Source organism: Parus major, chromosome 1, assembly GCF_001522545.3.
Source record: "Parus major isolate Abel chromosome 1, Parus_major1.1, whole genome shotgun sequence".
Classification (NCBI taxonomy): Eukaryota; Metazoa; Chordata; class Aves; order Passeriformes; family Paridae; genus Parus; species Parus major.
In genome coordinates, this window is record NC_031768.1 from 82,905,584 (window position 1) to 82,931,093 (window position 25,510).

The following is a 25,510-nucleotide window of genomic DNA, read 5'->3' on the forward strand; positions in this document are numbered from 1 at the left end:
ATGAAGTTGTATCTCCTCAGATGCTCGCAAATGCTTTCCATACTATCTGCCCTAATTTATAGCATTAGTAGTTTGTGTAAATTTGCTTTAGAGGACAAAATATAGCATACATTTTTTCCAGAATAGAACTGTGTTGACCTTGGATGGCTTTCAGATTGAAAACATTGATGGCACATCGCCACAGACAATCATCCTTCTATAAAGTATGGGAACACTGGGAAACTTGGAAAAATGCCTTCACAGAAGGAATGCATAAACTTGAGTGGTATCTATTCAAGTTTTACTTCTTTTCACTCCTGCTTTTCCAAAAAATATGAAACCCCTAAGAAGAAAATGAAACTTTCTTTGCCTCTGAAATCTACAAGAGAGTTAAAAGAAATCAACCCACCAGAAAAACAGCTGAGAGAAAGATGGAGTGGCAAATAGGAAAAATGTAAAATTTTAGATAAAAATACTGGAAAAACTGGATTTTGATGGGGTCTTGCTAACATTTTTACTCCCTGATTCTCTTGGCCCATTTCCACAGTGTTCTTGAGGACTGCACCTGCAATTGCTGTTACAGTTACAGCAGAGATCCCTGCTCATGGAGGTACAGTCCCATTTTTTGGGATGTTTTGTAGTTTCATGACTGATAGTGCTGGCACCCTTGTATTGGAGAAACTGATTCACACTGCTAGAGGTTTTTGTATGTCCCATCCACCACCATTTCAGCTGCTTTCAATTCCTGTATGTGTAGCACAGCTCTCAGTGCATGGGCAGATTTCAAGCCAAGACACATCACAATGTCCTGAAGAATGAGCACCCTAAACAAATAGCTTCTGCTCCCCTACAAAACCTCTGTTATTCAGATTTTGTATGAGTAATAGTAGGCTACTCCTTTAGGACATAAGCGTACTGAAAGTTGAATGAAAAAGTACTTCAATCAAATTATATTTAACAGACTAACAACAGAAGGTCAGACAAGCTTGCCTTTGATACTAAAGGATAGCAACTATTCTCCTGGGAGCTGTTCAGTTAGTCAGGAGAGAGCTGCCTCACCCAAGAAGCCTTCCTTCCTTGTTATATCTTTAACAGAACCTCATCTTACATGTTCCTAGATCTAGTGCTGCATCCTGCCTATGTCCACACCTCATATCAACTTTTCCCCATGCCTCAGTTTCCATGCCAAAGAAGCCCAGATCCAAAAGACTTACAAGAGAATTATCATCCTCCAGCAAGACTTCTAACAGAGCAGCATCCCACTGTCTTCAAGGTGTCCTTGATATACAATTACTTTCAGGGAACTTCAGGAGAAATGAGATTAAATAGGTCGTGCTGTGCCTTACCTAATTCTCTGGCTCTGAGCTGGGACACAGATAGTTAAATTCCTGTGTTGGATATCATGCCCTTTGCCCATTTCATTAAAGAGCTAAGCCAGCTGCTTCTCTGCTTAGTTTATATACTATATATAATTTATATACAATTAACTAATGTCATATGTCCTAACAAGAAATGATGCATTTGCCCTTTGACTGTAAAAGGTCACAGGTCTTAAATTTGACTTAAGATAACTAGGCTACTCTATCATTAAATCTTATTGAAGATCTATTTATATTTAATTTAAGGAAGTTGTTAATAGAACTCCTGTGGTTTGGGGGGCTTGGGGTTTTGTTTGTCTGTCTGTTTATTTTCTTGGATTTTTTTATTATTGTTTTTGTTGTGTTGTGGTTTTTATTTCATCAGGGAACCTGCTGCCAAGAATGATTCATTTATCATGAGATCTTTAGAGCAGCAGTGTCTCATTTCTACTCCCTGCCAATCTGCATAAGTCATCTTGCAAGTCACTTGAAGCATGAATCAGTGGGCAATAGGCACTGTAGTGATGCTGTGTGGAAAATAAAAATGTATTGAGCATGTTCAGTGAATGCTTTTCATGGAACTGTGAGCAGACAAATCAGGCAAGACACTTGATTAAACAGCACAAGTGCACTGCAAAGCAAATTATGATAAATTGCTAGTATTGATTACTTTTAACCAGATGGATGAGATTGTCTGGTGTTTAAATTTAGGAATGCAGCCAAAAGATACCTTGACCTCACCTCTGTACTGGGAACCAATACAAAATTAATTGGAGCTGTCGTTCAGGTAGAAGTCACAATTATGTGACAGTTGATTTATTAATTTAAGAGCTAGCTACAAACTAGCATTCTTTACTCATACATGCTTTTAGCAGTTTAGTTTTTTGATGTAGAAAAACCTCCAGGGTGTTGATAGTCATTGTTTAGTGCCTGTAATATAATACATTTTCATTTGAATTAATGCACTTCTGATCAGCAATAAACTGTTTTAGCTTGGGTTTGTGATCACATTTTCCCTTTTTTTTAATTCTGTTTATATTTTGCTAAGTTGCTTGTGCTGCTGGATTCATATGCACGTAACCAGCTGGGACTTGGAGTTCTTCCATAGTGTGGCATTTGCAACAGTCATCTGAATTTGCAAATACAGCATCTTCTGGTACTGTTAATATCACAGATATGTTGCACTCTAAACAAAGCATATACTCCCCTGAATTCTCAGCACTATTGAGCAGCTGTTCCTTTTCTGGTTTTGTCAAAAGAACTGATCTCTTGTGACTGCTGGCTGACTGCCTGGTCAGCGTGGACACAGAAACTTCAGTGTAGGTGGCAGAGCTTACTCTTACAAATCTTTTCCATATGCATGTATGCAAATGCACACACCTAATGTTGTGTTCAAGGGAAAAATTTGGTTTTTTCCAAAGTAATTTCAGTCATTCATAATCGGAATGCAGAGACTCTGCCTTCAGACCAAGAGAATTTCTGGACCTCCACAAACCACATTTTTATTCCCTGCTCATAGGAAAAGAAACTAAAAAAAACCCCAAAACTGAAACAAACCCAGCATTGAAATAAATGATTGTAGAGGGGATCCCACCCTTAAAGTCAGTTCAGTAGAAATCTATAACTAAATTTAAAATTCTAGCTAAAAAAAACATGTCAAAAGAGCACTAAAAAGGAATAAATATTTTCCACCTTCTTTCTCTCAACTCAGTCTTATACTATAATGTATAAACATTGGATCACAGAATCATATTAAAAAAGACTTTTTAGATCATCACCACCCCTTAACCCAACTCTGCCAAGCACTAAACCATGTCCCCAAGCCCCACATCAACATCTTTTTAAATACTCCAAGGATGGTGATTTAACCACTTCCTTGGGATTCCAGTGTTTGACCATTAATTTTTCCTAATATGCGATCTAAACCTCTCCTGGTGCAATTTGAGGCTGTTCCCTCTTGTGTCACTTGTTACCTGGGAGAAGAGATAATCCTGCCTGGCCATCCCCTCCTTTCAGGCAGTTCTAGAGGGAGATAAGGTCTCCCCTCAGCCTCCTTTTCTCCAGGCTAAACACACCCAGCTCCCTCAGCTGCTCCTCATCAGACTTGTTCTCTCTACATAATCTTTACATAATTTAATGCATAAACAGTAGAAAAAACACCAATTAAAATAATGCTACTCCTAGAAAGCTATACCAGGTCTGCCCCTTTTTCGGCTGTACCTCCCCTATTAAAATGCATCACACTTGTATGGGCAAAGAAATAATTCAGATTTTCAAAAAAATTCTGAAAATTCAGATTTTCAAAATCTCCTGACTGTTCTATATGGGGGTGGTGCTGGTTGTGGGTTTTTTTCTTTTTGTGGGGCTTAGTCTTTTTTACCTACTTTTTTCCCTTCCTCTCTTTTTCTCTTCTCTCTTTTGGATCTACTGAAAGTAAAGCTTGGCAATTATACTGCTAAAAGTTGTAGTAATGCAGTATTCAGCCCTCTCCTACTGATAATTTTAAGATTCGACCTCTTGAGAATTGTCAGGGTTAGAAATACACTTTCTGAGCTGGGAATTTTGGCTTTTCAGCCACATAAAGTGCTATGCAGCATTTATTTAGAAACCTGGCAGATGATGAAATATTGAACCTTAAACCAGTAGTGACATCTTGATTTATATTAGAAAGGACTGATCCTTTTCTGTTTCCAATTCCTCTCCAGCATTTTTCTGTTGACTTCTGTATTTACACCAGAAAGATAGACTATAATCTGGTGTAAATGATTTTAAGTGCTTTCTACAGAATTTAAGAAAAAAAAAAACCTTTTTTTTTTTTGACATTCTCATGGAGAGTTTAGTTAGATGCAGGACATCAAGGTAGTCTGGACTTTATAGGCATACGAATACAAATTATTTTTCCAATACCTTTTTTAAAGACTCAATAAAATTTTTTTAAAGCAGATTTTATATAAATTGTGAAGCTTAAGCAAATTGCAGGTTGGCATTATAAAACATTTTACTGGAAGAATTTTGGTCTGGCCAGTGTAATTCACTGGGCCATTTCAAATTTGTTAAAATGAAACTTTTATGTCGTCGCCTAACATTGTCTTCTGTATAAAGAGACAGATCTGTTAAAACAGTTTAAGCTATTTTAGCTTACAAACTACCCTTGTAAAGGATTATAGGCCCTATATATCTGTAGTGAGTGTGATACCGTTTTATTATTTTGAAGCTAATAATTCTGTGAGGGTTTCAGTCTTAGATCTAGGAAAAAATTCACTGTTTAGAAGGTTTTTTTTCCTAAATTCATATAACCCAAGATACTTTTGAGCTACTTTGAAGACTGAATACACATCCCATGTTTCTCTATTTGCAAGTGTGATGGGAAAAAAAACCACCTGATCTGACAACAAAAGAGAGGGAAAAATACTTAAAAACAGCTCTCCAGTTCATGTCCACATCTTTTGATATCGAGTTAATTATATGCTTTCATCTGTTGGATGTATATCTTCACCTTCATAAATTGTTTTTCTTCCCATTTAAGTCTCTTCAATCTGTTCAAGTGTTCATAGGACTCATGGTCTGTTGAGGTCTTTACCACCAAAATTAATAAAAAAATTGTTCACATTGTCTCTATGAATGTGAAATAATGAGCAAGATTACAGCCTGTGTAGCAAGATAAAATTTATTGTAATAGGACCAAACTCATTTATGGTGAATGTCTCATTTATGGTGAATTGGCTTGATTAAATGCTTTTCAAAAATAGCAATGATTTCCTATTGATTCACTGTTTGGAAACATAGTTATAGTAGTAAATAGGAAGAATCTGATGCCAAAGAAATGGTTCTGATAACTCTGAGGGAAAGATATATAAGACGAACTGTCTACATTGTTAAAAGTAGTGATGTGTATCAGAGCTCCCATTTCAGTAATAATTAACATTAATAGACTACAGCAAATGCAATCTTAATTGGCCAAATGGACAAGTGAATACAATTCTGGCCTTTCACACTGAGTTTCAGTCTGTCATAGATATGTTTTATGAATCCAGATCATCTTTGAGAGCATCTTATCTTTGCTGTTGCTATTATCGTAAAGGTTAAGTAATGCCTTCCACCTGCCCTGTCTCTTTTGATACTTCTTGCTCATCTTCAATTTTCTTTGTTTTTTAAATCTTCTTGCGCAGAAAATTGTGTAGCTGATGAGGTCTGGTGTGTGTCATCATCTGCAGGCACATGGCAGAACCAGTCAACGATGGCAGACTCCACAGAAAGTAGCACAATATAGTTTTAGCACATAACTTCGAATTACTTTGTCAAAAATCTATTTGAGAAAGTCAGCCACAGTATGACTTCCAGATAGTTTTGAAATATTAAATCATTTTGACACTCTCTTATACAGAACTACAGACAGGGTCCTCTGTCAGTGGCATTTAACAGACTTTAAGAGGTAGTTCCTTCCCTGGAATGATGGCAAGGAAGGGTCATTTGGACTCAAATATCAAAACAGGTTTCATTCATCCAGCATTATAATTGCATGCTTGTAGTCCTTTCTTATAATCTCTTGAGTACAGAGGGGTCTCAGAAAAAATAATTGAAATCTGTAGAAGCACAATGCTGAACTGAATAATAATGGTACAAAACCATCTAATAAAGGGAAGGGTCAGATCCATTCAAGTAGGCTTTGAACATTTTTAGCAGTGAAAACTCAGTACTCTCTAAGGACAGAGATAATCATCAGAAATGGCAGAGGTCTTGAGAAATGTTTACTTGTTGTTTGCATTTAATGTGGGTTTGTGCAGTTATATGTTTAATATAAGGCAAGGTCTCTGCCCTGAGGTCTGTGCCATCTGCTTTTCCTGTGTTTGTTCATGGAAACATCTGAACTGTCTCCTCCAGCAACCAATGCCAAGGAAAAGTGTATACAGGCTGACCTTCAGCTGTGCTCCACTCATTATTTCCTCTCCCATTTTTATCCCTGCCATTTGCTGAAGCACCAGATATCATCTGGATGCTCCAGGAAGATTTCAACCAAAGAGGCTAGGTGAAAATACTGGCAATGACTTTGCTCAGAATTGCCATTTTCCATATTTTAGATAAAATGCTAAAAGGTGAATGTTTTTGATTTGAAAATATTCCAGTGCTTTTTATGAAACAAGGTCTCAGTATAGGTGCTGCAGTACATGGCATCTCTTGTGGGTTCCAGAGTATCGGATCCCTTTCTTTTCTGAGAACCTAAAAATGGCTGTCTTTAGATAAGTGATCAAATTCAGACACAATTAGTGTGACAAGTCACCATATACTTTTTATTTGATTTGAGCTATTTGAATTTATTACAATATTGCTGAAGTGAAGGCCTAGAACTTCAGATTTGCCATAGTCCAATAAATTCTGTCCAGGATCTTTTACAAATTGTACCCACGGGTGGTACAATGTTTAATATCAAATTTATTTTTTTAAAGGTAGTTGTAGTTACAAAGGATTTCTGATTTAGCAACAATGCTGAAAAAATTGTTTCATAACATCACGCACATTTCTATCAAAATTTCACACTGATCACTAAAACTTCGACAACTGGTACATATGGATTTTTTTTTAAAGCTTTTTATCTTTTTAATGGGAAGTATCATCAAGATAAAACCTTGATGTATTAAGTTTTTTTCTGAAAATTATTTTTATAAAGAAATTCATATTCAGTTGCAACTTCCTGATGCAACCAAACTAAACACGTGAGCCTTCACAATGATTTTGCTGTAGAGCTTTAATAATTTATAAGAAATATTTGAAATCCATTTTTACAACTATGTTAAGTATAAGTAAAATAGAAAATATCTTTATACATTATTTTTAAATACTTTTATTCTTTTTGCTAATTGAAAAATAAAGATTTGAAGCTTATCTGTTTGCTTTCAGAGATGAAGGAGTTTGTATGTAAAATTCTACCAGTAACAACTTGGCCTGTGATCCTGTAGTGTCTTTAAATGCAAGATTTCTAATACTGTAGGGAAATAACTTAAAAAGAAAACCTCAGTAAAAGGAGACGAAAACCTGTGCTGCATGTCTTTATCCTTAATAAATGTACTACTTCAGAGAGTATCTTCTGGGGACCTGCTGACAGTTTTTATGTGAGATAATTGCAGATCAGAAGGTATTATGCTGTTAACTTCAGCAGAGGGATTTTCTGTTTATTGATGTGGCTGGTAACACAGTCATAATAAAAGGTTATATGAAACTTCTCACTTTACCTTTCTATTTTATAGAATCATAGAATCATAAAAGACTTGGGTTGGAAGGGGCGTTAAAAATCACCTGGCTCCAACCTTCCTGCCAAGGGTGGTGATGCCACCCACTATTTCAGCTTGGTATTTTTATTTTTTCAAATGCTGTTTGCTTGAATTTCATCCTCGTGGGCATCTACTATGAACTTTTTTATCTGCAGACATCTCTTTATCAGGTTCATTAAAAGTCTGATGCAGTTAATGATATAAGTGATATATGTCCCAATTGTATCTCAATTTGATACAGTCCTATCCATACATAGAGAATATGCAAGACATAGATGGAGAGAACATGCAAGGAAAGATCTGTTTTAGGCTGCAGGACGGGATTTGCCAATCATTTGCCTGTATCCTATGTTCTGGCTTTTTTATGGCACCAAGGAAAAACAATCAAGTCTGATATGAGTATAGAAGAAGATCTAGAATTAAAGCCAAACATGCCCCACATGTGCAGTCAGGGTTGGGATAGGATGGCTGATGGAAAGTTATGATTGTAATTTATGGAAGCAGAAATCATTGACAACTGCTGCTGAAGTTAATGGGATTGTCACCATGAATGCATAATGCTCTGAACAGAATGGAATATTCTAAACCAAACCAAAATATAGATAAGGAGAATGAATTGCTAAATTGTCTATTTTGATTTTATGTCTTCTTGTTGTTGTTGGAGTTTGGTTTTTGGGTTTTTTTGTATGCCACCACTCAAGATGAGCTGGGGAAATATTTTCATTACTGCTGATATTCCTTTCTGCAACTGCAGTAGTGAACACCACTGGGAAAGAAATTGCTGTCCTCTAAACCACTTTGAATAATGTGAAATAAGCAAGCTGAATGACATTTAAAGCTTTTGCTTTGCTGTTTCTGAAGTACAGCTATTTTTCCGACATGTCTGAAATGATTAGGAATGGGGTTGTGGAAAAAGAATGTAATTCTTTCGTTTCAGAGAAACTGATTTTACTGATTCTTTACAATACACTTTACAACACATTCAGTGGAAATACAGAATGTCAAAGTGAAAATCCTAAAACATTATCAAAATTTCTTTGATTAGTCCTTTGTCAGCAAAGTGTTAATGCTATATAGGAAATCAAATTATTCTTAAAATATTTTACTCCCAGCAGAGATGTTGCATCCAACTGAATACAGTCCAGATAGGTGAAGATTTCCAGGAAACTCTAGATGATATTCACAACCAGATGTTCACCTGGCTTCTCATTTTCTCCCAGAACATGACCGAAAGTTTGCTGGAAAATCTTAACCCAGTGTTGGTAGAAACACGTAGGAAAATATGCAAAACATTTTCAATCTTTTGTTTATATCCATTTATGAGAATATGCAGTGAGAATAGGTGACCAAAAATATGCTTGCATTTGTATTTCAATCTTTTGTTTATATCCATTTATGAGAATATGCTGTGAGAATAGGTGACCAAAAATATGTTTGCATTTGTATTCCATGAGCTTCATACTTTGTTTTTACTTGTGAGGCTCAGTGGAAGGGAATGAAGACTGCATCCTGAGTCTACAAGATGATCTAATCAATGCTAGATGAAGAAAGCTGTAAATATACAGGTTAAAAATGGCCATGCAGGTTCATTTGATGGCCAGTACTTGAGGAAAATTGTGTGTGAATACTTTCAGTCAGTGTATGCAACATTTGTGATAAGCTGATGTATCAATGGTTATTGTCGAATGATTGCATTTCTTTTCTGAATTTCAGTTTTTTCTGCACAGGAAGAATTTTTATTTTTATTTTATTATCTGGAAGCTGATGCTTATAATTATTTTTGTGGAAACATAGGGTATTGATCTGTTATTTAAATTTGTACAGTGTTTTGTGGACAAAGCTGAAGTTACAGCAGCTTCTTTCCCCTCTGTGACTGAAGAAGTTAAACAAGTACTCAGAAAAAGTAGAGACACTGAAACATTCTATTACCACAGAGCCCATATCCTCGTGGTATAACAAGGAGCTGACCCTGAAAATTTGGCAGAAGTTCATTGCAACCACTCTGCCTAATACCATAGAAAAATAAAGGATGATGTATTTTTTATAGAACACTATTCCAGGGTTATATTGATTTAAACTAGAGGAGGTAAAGTGTATAGGAAATGAGACATGCTAGTGACTCAGCATTTTAAATCTAAGCATTGTAAATAAAGGTAAGAAAGGGAGGAAAGGAAAAGAATGCAGTTGTGAGCTACAAGGCAGAAAAACTAGCCAAGAATTTTCCAAAACCTCACCATTAAGACTAGATAGGTTTGCTGGAAATCCCATCCAGATATGTCCATTTATATCTTAACTTGATATTTCTCTTTTCAGAGGACTGGATGAAATTTTGCAATGAGACTTCTCAGGTTAGGTTGATGACTAGTTTGACAGTTGCAAAAGCTGACTTGGTTAGGGAGAAACTGCTGTTATTTATTTATATAAAACTATGTAACTTAAGGTGAGAGAATTTTGTTTCTCTAATGCAATTGCTGCTAAAATAATAGAAATAAATTTTAGTCTTACATGATAGTTTAACTGATATTCACAAGAGCCTGACTGAAACCTCCTTGAAGAAGGAAAAATTAGTTTTAGATTTTTCTGCCGTTTTACTACCTAATTGCTGAAAACACTTCAGTGTCATATTACAGTGTAATTATGGTTGCTATTTCTTAAGTTAACAGTCTTTATACTTCTGTGAAAAGAAAAACAAACCCAAAATTGAAAAAGCAATGAGAAAAAATTATTGTATATAATATATGTATTGTATATATTATAATACATGTATTGTACATGTTATTATATATATAATGTATATTGCACATTGTATGTGCATCTATTAATTTATCTGAATACGAATGTTGAGTGGCAAGATTTGTTACTTCCAATGAAAATCAAGAATGGAAATAAGAAACTTATAAATAATATATTTAAAAACTGAATATTTCATCCACACATGTACCAAAAATAACAGAATCATAGAAAAGTAGATGATGGAAGGTACCTTAAAGATCATTTAGTTTCAAACACTCTGCCAAGAGCAGGGAAGCCTTCTATTGGGTCAAGTTACTCAGAGCCCCATTCAACCTGGCTTTGAACACTCCATGGCTGTGGCACCTCCAGATTCCCAGCGTAACCTGGGCACATGTAAGGAACTTTTTATTCTTCTCCCTATTGATCTCATGGCAAGTTTTACTGAGATTCTCCACAAATGCACATAGGCTTTCTCACTTGCTTTCTCCACATGGGCTTTATCTAGTGTATCACTGAATTTTCTAATAAAAAAATTAAAATAATAAAATAATAATATATAATTAATAATTAATAAAGTAAATATATAAATAATAAAATAATAAAAATTCAGTTTCATCTGAAGAAAATCAGATGGGTGGGATTAACTGAGGAAGTTTCAAACTTCATAACTTGACTCCAGTCACTGAAAATATTGACCAGAATCATTATTCATAGGTACATCATGGAAGTCCAGTTATTCTTAGCTGGGGAATATAGCTTCACTGAAGACAGTGCCAGTGTGTCACTTTATACACATTGAAGTTTTGGACAGAATAAACATGAAAGTTTTTGAAACTCAGTGTCATTCTACCTGGAATTAGGCAAGATAATGAACAGCCTCTGGTACTTTTCAGTTAGTTTTTTAAAATGGAAGATCTGTGACAAATAGATCTGAAGGCTCAAAGAACTGGAGACCTCCAGGTGAACTTCAGGTTTCTTTGTCACACAGCACATGCAGCACACAAATAAACTAATGTGACCCATTTAGCAATGCAAAAGTTTGGAAATCAACTTTGAGGGAAGAATTAACACATAGTGCAGAATGACTTTCCTCCATTTTGACACAGATATGCATTGAACTAGAACACAGTATTAGTTTTTATTGAATGTGAAAAGCGAGTAACATTTAGCTTCTTTATAGAAGGCGTGAAAAGGTCAGCTGGAAGTTTTATTGATGGTATTTAGAGGAGAAGTTTGCTTGCTGTAATGCAAAATTAGAACTTATTAGGACAGAGGAAATTGTATTAAAAAAACAACTCCTGTTCCATAGACAATTGCATTCTAATCCCTCTGGGTAATTATGCTACTGTCCAGTGCTCTATGCTTATGTTTCAGGAGAAAAATTTCTAAGGACACCTCTTAGAATTAATCCAATACCCAAGCTTCATCTGCTACACAGTACTGATTTGGTTTTAAAGGACAATACATTCCTATAGGTGTCCATAAACAAACAAACAAAAAAAAAAGACCAAACACATTTATATGCTTATCAATTATTAGGCGCTTATTCTTACTGTCTTAAACGTCTCTTAGAAATAGAAATTTTAAGTGTAGCATTCTAAGATTCAGCAATTTATCATCTTTGGGAACTGCACTTTATGTTCATTATAGCCTCAGTATAAATGTACATCATTAAGCCCACCTGACAATTAACTTCCAACAGTTATTCTCTAAAAGATAGATTCAGTTTAGTAAAAAGAATCATGAGCACTACAAATGTCTGGTCTAATGGGCATTACTAATTATTATGAATACAGTTAATAATCATAGTCACGTTTGAAGTGATTTTCAATAAAAGTATTATGAAATGTTTGTCTCTGTCAGCCTTTGTGAGGCAAGAATATTAAATGATTTATTGTTAAATAATGGTACATATAAGTCAAGGACTGGTTATGGTAAAAAAGTGTGACATACGGAGAAATGGAAATGAGGTAAGAGAAGTGATTAAGGCATTGGTCTTGTCATTAAGAGACCAGCAGCTGTATATGGTTATTGGTGTGAGTTTGCGTGCTTAACTTCATTGTCTCTGCTCTCTTGTTGCAAAATGGAAATCATTATTTACTATATTAGTAGCATATTAATATATGGAGCTGTACTGAGTACAGGAAGTAGGAAGATATGAATATACTTTGCCTCATAATCTGCAAAAATCTGTGTGAGGAACCTGAACCCCTTCCTTCAGGGCTCCATTGACAGCAGCATGAATTATTTTGTTCTGCTACTTAATTTTCTTTTTAAACACTCTCTCATTCTATAACTTCACCCTGCTTTAATTTTACTGTCTTACTCAGGCTCAGAAAAGTCTAACTTGTAAGCATGTTAATCTCTCCTTCATGAGTGGAGCACCTTATTGTTGACATTTTGAGATTTGTTAAAACTCAGTTCCAGCCTCACTGGTTGCTAATCTTGCTGGCCTCACCAGCCACCAATAACTGTTTTCTATGAATTCTGTATTTTACCTGCTCCCACACTGCTGTCCCCAATACTCCTTGGTTCTTGCTGGGTTTGCCAGTCTTGGTTCATCAGTAGCTTTCTGCATAAAAACTCCTCAAAGACAGGCTCAGCTCCAGGCTGTTTCAGGAAAACAAGAAAACTAAATACTTTAAAAACTTAAATTTCCATTATATAATTTTTTAAAACTTACATCCATAAAGAGAGTGGAAATTTTTAACAATACTGATTTCTCATGTTTAATCAAAAAATTAGAAAAATTCATTCCTACAGTTGGAGCATTCTTATTAGATTTTCATGAACGATGCACATTGATGATAAAAGGTAGTACCTTGATATTGAATTTTCTACTTTGACTGTAGCGATAGGCTTTCACATTGCCCTATGTGTCATGTCAGACTAAAAACCACAGCTACATCCAAACCTGTTTTTTTACTGAGGCTATGCTGAGAAAACATACTTGGGTTTTTTGAGTATGTAAATGGGGTTTTTTTAATTTTATATTTTTCTATATTTATATTATATTTAAGTTTTATTTTATTAGAAAAATACTTGGAAGACATATAAATTTTCTTTCAATTTGGAGCTGTCAGTACATAATATGCTGTAGGAAATAGACACAGGCAATACACTTGGACCAGAAAAAGGGCTGACAAACCTAAAGTACTTAATGTACAGTTTGATAGAGAATGTGATCTTGAAACTCTGAAGACTGAGATAATTGAAGCACTAAAAACTATTGTTAGTCCAAATATAATTTTCTCTCTTTTTCTAGCTGGGATACCAGAGGCAATTTAGCTAAACTAAATGATCCCATGTCCCAAAACACTTTTACAGGCTCTAATTTCATTGGGTGAGGTATCACACAGATATCCTATTGCTTCTTCTGGCTGAGCTAGTTCAGAAGCCATCCAGGTATCTCTCTCTGGGACTGTGTTATGACCAGGGGCAAGATGCTGCTTTTTCCTCTTTCTCTATATGTATATATGTCAGAGTTAGTGCTGATTAAAACTAGTCAGGATTTCTTCTGAAGCATTCAGAGGCTTTAAAGATCAGGCCACACAATTGCAGTTAATTTCAGCATTTTGCACAATTTACACTGATATGGTCCTAGCAGGATGAAATTCATAATGAGTCCATATTCCTCTACACAGCTGAGATGCAATTTATGCATTTTCAGTAAATTTTGCACCTTTTCATTATTATTAAATGTGACATTTGAAAAAGCCTGATGATGAAAAATCTTCTTCTCTCTTCCGAGAAGCTGAGTGGAAGGACATGTTGGCCTGGGTTATTACTGAAGCTTTCAGCATTAATTTACATCATTTTCAAGTGCTTTTGGGACACTTTTCTCGCCATATAATTCCTGCTTTCCCTATTTGACTCCAGGCTCTCTCCTGGTCATGGTGACTGATTTGAAACCACTTAGCTTGTGCTTGATGCAAGGGACATCATGTACCCAAGCCAGCTTTCCTGCCGTTTAAAGAATTTGTCTTTTTCTATCTAACTTTGTTCCTTTCTTTTAAAGATAAGTAATTTCCTCCCCATCCCGCAAAGCAAAATTTACTTAAAAACCATTAAAAACCCCAATACTCTGAGCTTTGTGCATAGATTGAAATAATGACTTTACACATCACACATGAAGTTTTCTTGAAATATATTGTGTCACAATGGAGAGCTTTTAAAAACATTTTTCATAGGCTAGACTCATATCCAATATGGGCTCTTACCTGTTGCTGGTTAAAGGAGTTGTGTAATGAGGCTAAAATATAATGATTATTTCCTTTAATATTATCAGCAAATATATGTTCTGTCTCAAATAGTATTTAAGATACATACTCTATCTGCTTCATCTGATGTTGCTGTTCTCAAAACTGTACTCTTAGAAGAAGTGATTTTCAAATTCCTAGTTGGCATGGATGAAAATTGTTTCATTGATTTCAGGAAAAATAGGGTTGCCAGTGCCACCTGGGAATCTGGCCCATCCAGCTGTGCTATGACATTTAGGAAGAAGCAAACACACTCACAAGACTCTTTAGACTGTCTTGACTTAGCAATCAAAAGTTTTACTTGAATTTCTAGGACAGATGTTCAAAATAGCAATCACTTTCCTGTTTTGGAATGAAATAGAGATTAAGATAAGATACCCTGAACAATTATTTCCTAAATATATAGAGTCCAGAGGAGGCCATTAATTTGATCACAGGGGTGGAACTCCTCTCTTATTAGGACAGACTGAGATGGTTGTGGTTGTTCAGTTTGGAGGAGAGAACACTCCTGGCAAACCTTAGAGAACCTTCCAGTACCTGAACAGGGCTACAAGAGGGCTGGAGAGGGACTGTTCATGAGGATATGTAGTGATAGGACAAGGGGGAATGGCATTAAACTCAAGAGGGGTATATTTAGATTAGATATTTGGAAGAATTTGCTGTGAGGGTGGTGAGTCACTGACACCAGGCTGCCCAGAGAAGCTGGGGACTCCCTGTCTCAGGAGGAGTTCAGGAGCAGTCTGGGTGGGTCTTTGGGTAACCTGGTCTAGTGGATGGTTTGTCCCCCATGGCAAGAGGAGATGGAACTAGGTGATCTTTAAGGTCCCTTCCAACCCAAACCATTCCATGATTCTAGGAAAATAAAATATAATAAAATCATTTTAGTCTAACAGTGCAGTTTTGTCTGATGTAATGGATGTGAAGTTTATCTCACCTTTGTGCAGGACTGGTAGAACTGTGTTCATTTCCCAGCCAGGTCACGTATATTTTTTTTTATGTTTCTTTCACATCCTCATTTTACATGACTATAACTATAGTCATACCATACAAGGATAAAGAAAGGTGTTACAAATTACATATAAACAGATACCTGCTGTGAAATTGTGGTCACAGATAAACCAAGTAGAGAAAACCTCCAGTAGTTTGGCAAAGGTTCAGTCTTAAGAACCTAAGAAATATCAGTCCTGAGGCCTTGCAAACTCTCCACAAATCTTATGAATAATCAAACTTCTATAAAACAGAGCTGCAGGATTCCAAGAACTATCAGCATCTGGTTTCTATAATTAATTTATATAGAAATATCTTTGCTTCTAATTAACTAAAAATTAACTGAAGCACCCAGATCATAAAATTCTACGTTATATGAGGAAGAAAAAAAAGCTCTAGTGAATAGATAATGGAATACAGTTTTAATATTGTACTATATACTGGTTTTTTTAAAGTCTATTTTGTAGCTCTGGATGAGTCATATCCTTAATTTTAACAGTTGTGAAATCTGGAAGTGCAAGAGATGTGAGGCTGTGACAATTCCCTGTTCCCAGCTCCAAGAATCAAGCTGTGTGTATTCCCTGTAGGCACACATGCAAACACATGTATGCAATACACACAAAAATGCACCCATGACCAGGCACACAGGCAACACTCAGCACTCACACAAACACAAACAATACCAACAGCCTCATTCTGTTCCTTGATGTGTCCAGTCAGGGTGCAGATGTGTTAGAGAGAAATACATACATACATACATACATACATACATACATACATACATATATATATATAGAGACAGAGAGAGAGAGGGAGGCTTTTGATGTGGTGCCTCCCAGAAGCTGGGCTCAGACCACCTGTCAGCCCCATAGCAGTACCTAGGCTCCTCTTTTCTTGGCACTTAAATGGACAAATATTTGATGGTGTAGCCCCACTCCAGCTCCTGGTATAGATCCTTCCATTCACACTCAAAAATTCTTCATGGGAAAAAATTACAGTGTTATGCATTTTGGCCTCATGTAAGTTCCCAATTGTATCAATAGTTCTATAATTTTATGCATAAGTAGTTGCCTTCAAACTTATTATTTGTTATTTGTCTTGCAATATAGAAATAGATACATGGGTGAGTCTTTCATCTTGTCATTATTGCTTCAGTCTCACACCCCAGCAGAGGGAACTGAGATGCCATTTGATAAGATGCAGGTAACTCAGGTGTTGAGCAGTATGATCAGGCTGGGTTAGGGTGAGTGAATGGAAGGAGATGAAGACCTGGATAATAACAAAAATGAGTAAAGAAAAAAATTAGCTTTGTTATCAGGTGTAGGTGCTGGTGGATAATATAAAATGGCACTTATCAGGGTAAAAGTCATGCTATCCACTATAGCAGTCAGCATCATTCTTTTGAGATGGCAAATCTGCTTTCAATAAATAAAATGTTAGAAGGGTCCATTTTATTTAACATTAAATACATTGTGGTCAAGTCATTAAAGACCGATAAGATATAAAATTGCCATTAAAAATTCACATTTCTACTCTTAAAAAAACTGTATGTTATCTCTAGAGACTCAAAAATAGATTATAATTTCTTAACTGGGTTTATTTACAGTTGGCATATTAAATATCTGTAAGCCCCTGTGTAATAAAGTAGTTGCCCTCTTAATTGCTTCTGATTATAAGGTCAAGTATGCATTTTATCAAAATTTACTTCTACCTCCCATGGTCTGAGATTTCCCCATGTTATAGAATGTTAATTGCAGCAAAAGTGGTTGGCCTGAAGCTGAAGATATAGAAAACACACTTGTCAAAAGAATTAATCTTACACTGGTCAAACCATCCTTCTCCCATTATTTTTTGTTGTTACTCACTTTAGATCTTTTTCACCCACCTAAATCCCAGTGTACTACAATGTCTGACCCTTGACCTACAGGGTCAGAAGTAGCATAAAAGGTTTGACCTATCCAATCTCAATTTTTGTGTTGAGTTTTTTTAAATGTTCTTATTTTGATTGTCATATTAATCACCTGTCAATGAGCATTTCTTAGCTTTGAAAGGAACGGTGTCCATTTCCTTCAGTTCAATAATCTGAAACTGCCAACAGTGAGCTGTTCACTCACTGTGAATAAACTCAATTGTATTTGTCATTTCTGAGCTTGCTGATGGTTTCTCTCCCTAGCAAAGTGCAATCTTTTGTGATAGAGGAAATATTGTGTATTTAACTGTATATTGGGCTTTGCAGTTTTCTTTTCATGAGTAGGTTGATTATTGATGTACATCTCACGAACGAGGAGGAAAGTCTGTGTTTATTAATGATTCCAGAAAGAAGGAACAATACCTTATACAAGGCCTTTCACATAAATGCTGCTTATTAGAAGATTTTCAGTTTTTCTTCAGCTTAATTCTTCACAGCTTCTACTACCACTACATCCAATTAAATAAGATAGTAACCCAGTAGAAGAGCTTTTTTTTCTTTAACCTTAGAATTGCTAGAAGATTAGGAAAGATATGTGAATTTATCTGTTGGCATATAAAATTGTTTTTCCCAGTTAGAGCTGGATGCTTCAACTCCCAACCAATGAAAAATGTCAGATGTCTATCAAGTTTTGAAGGACATATTCTGATTCTAAAATAGAGCCTTTGCCAAGATTTTGCTGAAAAGTGAATGCCTTAAGTTAGTATCATTGATTTAACACAGTTATTAACCATCTGCTTGGTTCTCAGTGACCAAATAACAGCAGCTTCAATCATGTTTGTTTCAATAATAGAGCTTGAAATAGTAATAATGAATTTATTATTAATAACAATATTAATAATGATATTATTGTTGCTATTATTGCTATTATTCCTATTATTGCTATTATTGCTATTATTGTTATTATTATTATTAAAATCCCCCAGCAACAGAGAGCTAGAAGAGAGAGAAATGATCACTGGAGGCCTACTTTGTTTTACTGTGCAAATATGTCTGATATAGTAGCTAAAAGACCAGGATAGGCTAACATGAAATATAACACAAATGCATTTCAGGTTATATTATATCTGGATATATTAGAATAATGTGTGGGGTTTTTTTAAGCTGAATTTACTTCAGAATCATGTCATAGATTGAAACATTGACATATGCTATTTTTTAGGTTCCACTTGTCATTTGTCGTGTATGTTTTAAAGAAAACAGCTGCATGTGGAACCTTAAAAGAGATTAGAAGGGCCCTGAAAGAATTTTATCACTTAGGCTGAAGTCTAACTGACAGATTAGGATCCAGGTGATGGAAGGGATGCAACATTCCTGCAGCTGGAGAATCCAGTCTTCCAGAGGATCATAGACATAATGACATTGCCAGCAGTACATCTTTCACAGTCTCAAGGATGAGTGTCTTTTGAAATAGAACTAAATATGACATTCTCTAACTAAGAATTTGTAGTGTAGGGTTATTGGTACATATGTAATCAAAATACAAAGAAACAAAATGCAAAGCTATGGTAAATTTGGGATAAAATGCTCCTTGCATGTCAGTATCTCAAGACAAAAGTGAAGACCTTTCAGGGTCTTATATCAGCATAAATAACCCAGAGAAGCTGTGGATGTCCCAGACCTGGCAGTGTTCAAGGCCAGGCTGGGTGGGACTTTGAGCAGCCTGGTCTGATGGAAGGTGTCCCTGCCCATGGCAGGAGAGCTGGAACCAGATGTCTTTAAGGTCCCCTCCAACCCAAACTCTTTTGTGATCCTAAGATCCTTTTCATTTAATGTAAGAATATGAGCTACTGTTTCTTAGTCTCTTTTGTGGTTTGCCCAAGAAAGAATAGCTCTTGGGAAAACAATATTAAAAATCCTTAAGGTCATAGTCACCAGCTGCAAAATATGCACAAGAAGAGGTAGGACTCATGAATCAGGACTAGGAATAAGAAAGCAGCAGCGTACATCAGTATTCTCTCCTGCACTCAGACAAAGCAAACAAAGCTAAATAATTCAGTGAACTTCTTTCACCAGCTACTGTAGTTACATACAGATTGTTATCTCAAAGGGAAGAACACAGGGTGGAGGGAAAGCAGGGTGAAATGTTAAATACATACTTTAGTGTATTGATATGGATAAAAAAAGATGTGACAGGCCTAGTATGCAAGGTCAGAAATGATGCAAAAAAGATCACCCCCAAGGAGACTGCTGAGCCTGACTCTAGCCAGTCACCTGTTCAGAAACACTGCTGGGTATTTTGTTTATAAAATAGCTGAGATAATAAACAGTATTATGTCCCAAAGATGAATTCTCACACACTGATGCTGAGAACAAAGAGAATTTCAAATTCTGAGACCACAGTTGTGTTTCTGATGAGATTAATGATAGCTAAGAAATGATAATAAAAATAGCCTAGGAATCTGACTGATAAAAGTTTTGTCTGTTTCTTTTATATGTTTAGTTCATTTAGCACTGCTGGCAATCTGCTCTTTTGACCCTGCTGAGATATTTGCAGACTGAGCTCAAAAGAAGAAACATCTGCTGATTTGATCAGAAGAGCATATGGTTAGAAAATTAAGATGTGGAACTGTAAAGTAGTAATAGGAAAGAAAAAAGATTGTGGTTTAGTCAGAAATGAAAAGTTTATAAGGTTCTCCAGGAAAATGGAAAAAAAAAATACTATTTTTTTTTTCTTGTCAGAGATTGAATCACAAACAGATTCTCTACTAAAAATGTTTCACATATGTAAAAGTTTCAGCAATTTTCTCTTCTACTGCTGCAAGAGAAGTTTGTCTTTTCATGAAAAACTCCCAGTGTCCCTTTTACAAGGAATAAAGGATCTGTAGGGTCAAGGCTTCAATATATGCAATGTATACAATTCTTTACAAAAGGTTATTGGATAACCAGATTATATGGTGGTGTTTAAATGAAGACAAAAACATAGAGAGACAGTAAATGGAATTTCAATCTAAGATCAGTCCATCTATTTACTACTTTCAGAAACCATATTTACCTATTTTCATATTAACACATATTAATTATTTTCAGAAAAGCGATGGCACTGTCTGTGCTTACACACAGAAGCTTCTGATATGAGTGAATGGTGAAAGACTTACTAAAAATCAGCTATTTTGGAAATCAGCTAATCTGGAAAAGAAGAAGGCAGTTATTTAAAATGAAAAGGTTATCATATAATAAATTCGGTTTCAGAAGCTCAGAGGAAATAATTGCTTCTTCTGCCTATGTATGTTAAACATGTTCCTTTGGATTTTCTCTTGATTCACTTTCATGTAACTTTATTCAGAAGCAGACTCATAGTGCAGGTTTAGTATTGTCAATTTTGGATAAAAATCTTGAATTGGTGGTATGTGAAATTATTTTTTACCCTGCCTATGGCAAATATTTTTTTGCAGTATCTTTCCCTTTAATATTTATTGCCATGATTTCAAATGCTGTTATTCCAAGTTCCTAGAAAACTTTGGGGTTCATAAAATAAAAGTGAATTCATAGTAATAAAAGATTATTTTCAGTTATTGTTTACAAGCTTTTAAAATTTTATTTTCTTTAAACCTTGAAAAGCTTTACAAACTCTGAACCACTTTTGCCTGTGAAACCATGTTGTATTTAGAGAGATGAACTGATCAGAGGGAGGGGAAAGCCAAACTATTCAGGAATATTCTTTTTATTTTGTAATAAGTAATGGCTTTTATCTCTTCTAACACTGAGTTTGCTAGCACTGGAGAGTAAATTATTTCTAAAACACTTTTCAATTAGGTATATTTATGCCATAAATTCGATGTTATGAGTTTTTAATGTCAACGTAATCTCATATTTTTTGAATAATATCTTTTCCTCAGTGTTTATCAAATTATTTAATTCAGAAATGGTTCCTGTCTGAATCTCTGATTTTCTCTAAACCACTGGACTTTTCATGTTATATGAAGGAAGGATAAATATGAACCAATTATTTTGGTCCTCTTTTGGTATGTGAGCTGAGGATGACACAGAGTTTGGTGATGTTTTTATTCTTCAAATTATTTTGTAATAAATGAGATGAACCACTGCATAGGAATCTGATCAATTTGTTCTCTGCAACATCACACCCAGGTTTGTCACATCATGTTAAGGACAAAAGGTCCAAAGCAAGAGAATTAACTGACTGGAAATTTTGGCCCTTTTAAAGAAGATATTGGTTGGTTGGCTATTTTAAGAGTTGTTTTGGTCTGCACTGATCAAGACAGGACACATTTTAAAAAGGTAAAGATGTGCTTTATCACCTGGATAATGCTAAATATCAGCAGAATGTAAAACTCGAGCCTCATGATCAAACTTTTTTTCTGTAAATGAGGAATTTCCACATTAATTTCCCCAGTATATCTTTGATTTAAAATTTGCCTGTAAAGTTAAAAGTTACTTCCACATACAATACATTGCACACTAGACTAGGTGCCAGTTTTAGATGTCTCTGTCCATTCAGTTGTACCACATGAAACTTTTAAAGAGTAATAATGCAAAGCAGCATGAAATTAGGTGGCAAATGACATCCTATTATGCTTGCATGGGTAGGAGTAGGATGAGATCTATCAAACTGCTTACATCAAATTGAAAATCATAATGGAAATGAAACTGCAGATCTCACACTGGCTTCAGATTTTGTGTTTTGAGGCTTTGTATAATTTATTTTGGGACATCACACTTGTGTGATATGTCATAAGTATGTATGTTATCGACATGGAGAGGCTACAGCAGGTGTCAAAGAATGCTGACAATTGACTGTTTTCCAGACTGAACTGGTATTCAATGCATTGGTTTCTATTTTTCTTTTTTATTCTTTTTTATTTTTTAAAATTATTTTTAAGCTTTCATCTGTACTGGTGTAACAGATATACAGTCAATAATACAATTTCAGTAGCAGACATATGGGATTACTGGTCAGCTATTCAGACTTATTTAATGTAACAATAAAATTCAGAAATTTTTGTATTGTAAAATTGATGGTTTTTTTTTCTCTTTTGGTCATTTTATGGCTAAAGATGAGTTTTATTGGAGAAAAAGAAGGCAAATTAAATATGACCGCATTATTTATAGATTGCATTGACATACAGTTTTATCCTCTTTTACTGTAGTAGTTTCCTTTGAACAATATGAGATCAAAAGGGACAAGCCTGTTTGTTGAACTTGCACAAACTTGTTGCTTCCACGTCAGCACAGGAACAGATGTCCATCCAATTCTCTTTCAATCTCACAATTTAACAAAGGACACTTCCATGTGTTGAAGTAGTTATTCAGTCTTAATCTCAAGTGCTGAAAGATACGTGATGTGCTTTCATTAATAATAGCTTGAAAAGTCTTCTTATTATTTCTAGCTTGCAATTAGTTTACATAATTTCAATTTACACCTTTTATATCTTGTTATATCTTTAATTTCCCTGATTAAAATGCCCATTGCTATAAAAAGCACTCCTCCCATGTAGAATTTTAAAAGTCATGTTCAACCCATCACTTTCCTTAATAAGTATCAGGTATTTACATGATACCACACATGTAAAGGAAACTTTGTCATGCTTGTTGAAATAAAAGATTTATTAAAAGAGCAGAGTTCTATTGTGTTTTGGCTCTACTGGCTGGTCTTCATAAAAGACAACTGAAATCCTTCCAAAGACTGAAGGATTTACCTGATCATCTGTTTGGGAGTTGAAAGCTGTATAAGACCAAACTTGAAATAAAATGCAAATTTCTAAAGTTGACAATAAGGGATCACTTGTAGTGAAAGTCAATCTGAAGTGGGTCTGTCACTAAAAATGTCTGCCCAGAAATTAAGAGATTGTGAGAGGACCAGTTCTACTTATAGGTATATGTCCATATCCCCTTTAATCCCTGTGGTTCAGTAATGAAATGGAATTAGTGAGAAGTAATTATGAGTCCAGGAAATGGTAAGAGAAAAATAGTAGATAGATAACCATACTGATGTCAGTACTTTTTGAAAAATCAGAGCCAACCACTGTCATCAAAATATCTCAAAAGCAGTGAGTTTGTTAATACATTAACCACAGAGCTATTGTGGGTTTTATTTTGAAGTGGTTTGAAAAAAACTCAGAAACAAAATTTCACTGCACTGTAATAAGTTTATCAGAAACCATAAACCTCCCTACTCTCCAACCAATGAAATCTTCCCCAGAAGTTCAGAAATGGGACAGAGTATCTTGACACTCCGATGTTGTTGTATTTTTAAAAAAATAACATCAGATAAAAATTCTGACCTGTTTTGAAGGTTACTGGGGGATTTTCAGTACCTTTTCATTCCAGAAAATGACAGCATAATGACTTTGTTTTCATTTTAGTGTCTAAGGGAAATATTTGCTTTTAAAATACCTGGTGGCAAAAATCACAGTTCCCACACGAGCTCCAGATCTTTTTCTCTTGATGAGTGCATACAGATGAAGGAGAGTAGGTTAGAAATACAACCACATGCAGAGTTTGAATAATAAAACAGTGAAGTTTGAACATTGCATGTGAGCTAGTGGCATTCTTGTCTTGCACAAGATAGAAAGATCAAGATCAGTATGCAAAAGTGTGCTTCAGATTCTTCCCATAATGAAAATTTACCTTACTGTTTTTATTAGTGCACATTATAGGAAATATGATTCACAACCATTATACAAAGGGTAAATTTTCCTTCCTTATTCTAAATATGCCAAGGTATTGCTGATTTTGAAGAAGGGTACTGATACATTGCATAAGGGAGATGTGGACTCTAAAGGATCACTTGGATTTGAGCTGGCAGCTCAGAAAAGGAGCACTGTTTAAGCCAGTATTTCAGTACGATGTAAACTAATGTCCCAAGGATGTTAGAGAAGGCTTTCAGTTCTTTAAAGCTTAAATGCTGTTCTGGGTAAAGACATTAAAACAAGCCATCAAATACAGCTTTGCATTTAAAGTTCAGCCAAATAATCCCCTCAGTAAACAAAATACAGACACTCATCAAATACAGTATAGCATCTGAAATGCAAATATCTCCAACCTTTAAGTAGACATACTATGGGACTCTTTTAAGGGTGATTGCTGACATCATATATATATATGTATATATCATGTGTATATATAGATGTCTTGCAAATGTCACAAAATACAGCCTTCAAATACCTACATTGAGACCGGGTCTAAAAAAGGATATCGGTCTGCTTAAAGTTTAGGAAAAATTTAAGAGTATTTTTTGCCTGTTCTCATCTAAACATTTAATTCAGGGTATGAAAGAGTGTCTCTATCATTTTCTGTCTGAATGGGAGTCCAAGATTCCTAATTTCATTACAGAGTCTACATACAAGGAAACAGACCCTGCACCTGCAGTCAGCAGGCACCTCTCTCTGAGCATTTGTGCTTATCCATCTTTCTGTGGGTATCCACTGGTTATCCAGGATAATGAAATGAGTGATTACAACTAAGTTTAGTCTACATAGAAACACCAGCTGATGCTCTATCTTTTACCAAGTGCAGCAATGAAGTAAAAGGTGAAAAAGCTTGTGGGTTGTAGATACACTTTTAGGATGTAGTTTCACAAGGTGCTTGCACGGCATACAAAGGCAGCTGAGGTTATTTCTACAGTCCTGTCTTCCTCCAGTGTGGTTTGTCTCAGTCTCTCCTGTGCTAGTACAGCTGTTTGTGGGTTTGTGGTTTACTGCCTCACTGAGATGAGCAAATTAGAAGCAGTGAAAAGTGAGGGCTGGACCGGGGTTGCGAACTTCTTACGGTAGCTTTGCTGCCAATACTATCATCATCTAAAACTGCAGACTGTGTCTCTTAACACAGGCTCAATAAAATTGATTGTGAGTTTTAAGTGAGCTGCTATTCCTATAATTAGTATTTGAATCCCATTTATAATTATCCATATGGTTTTCCTTGTGGTTAATTTTCCTCAAGAATGATACATTTAATTAACTTAGATATCCTTTAAGTGATTATCTTGCTTTTCAGAAGCAA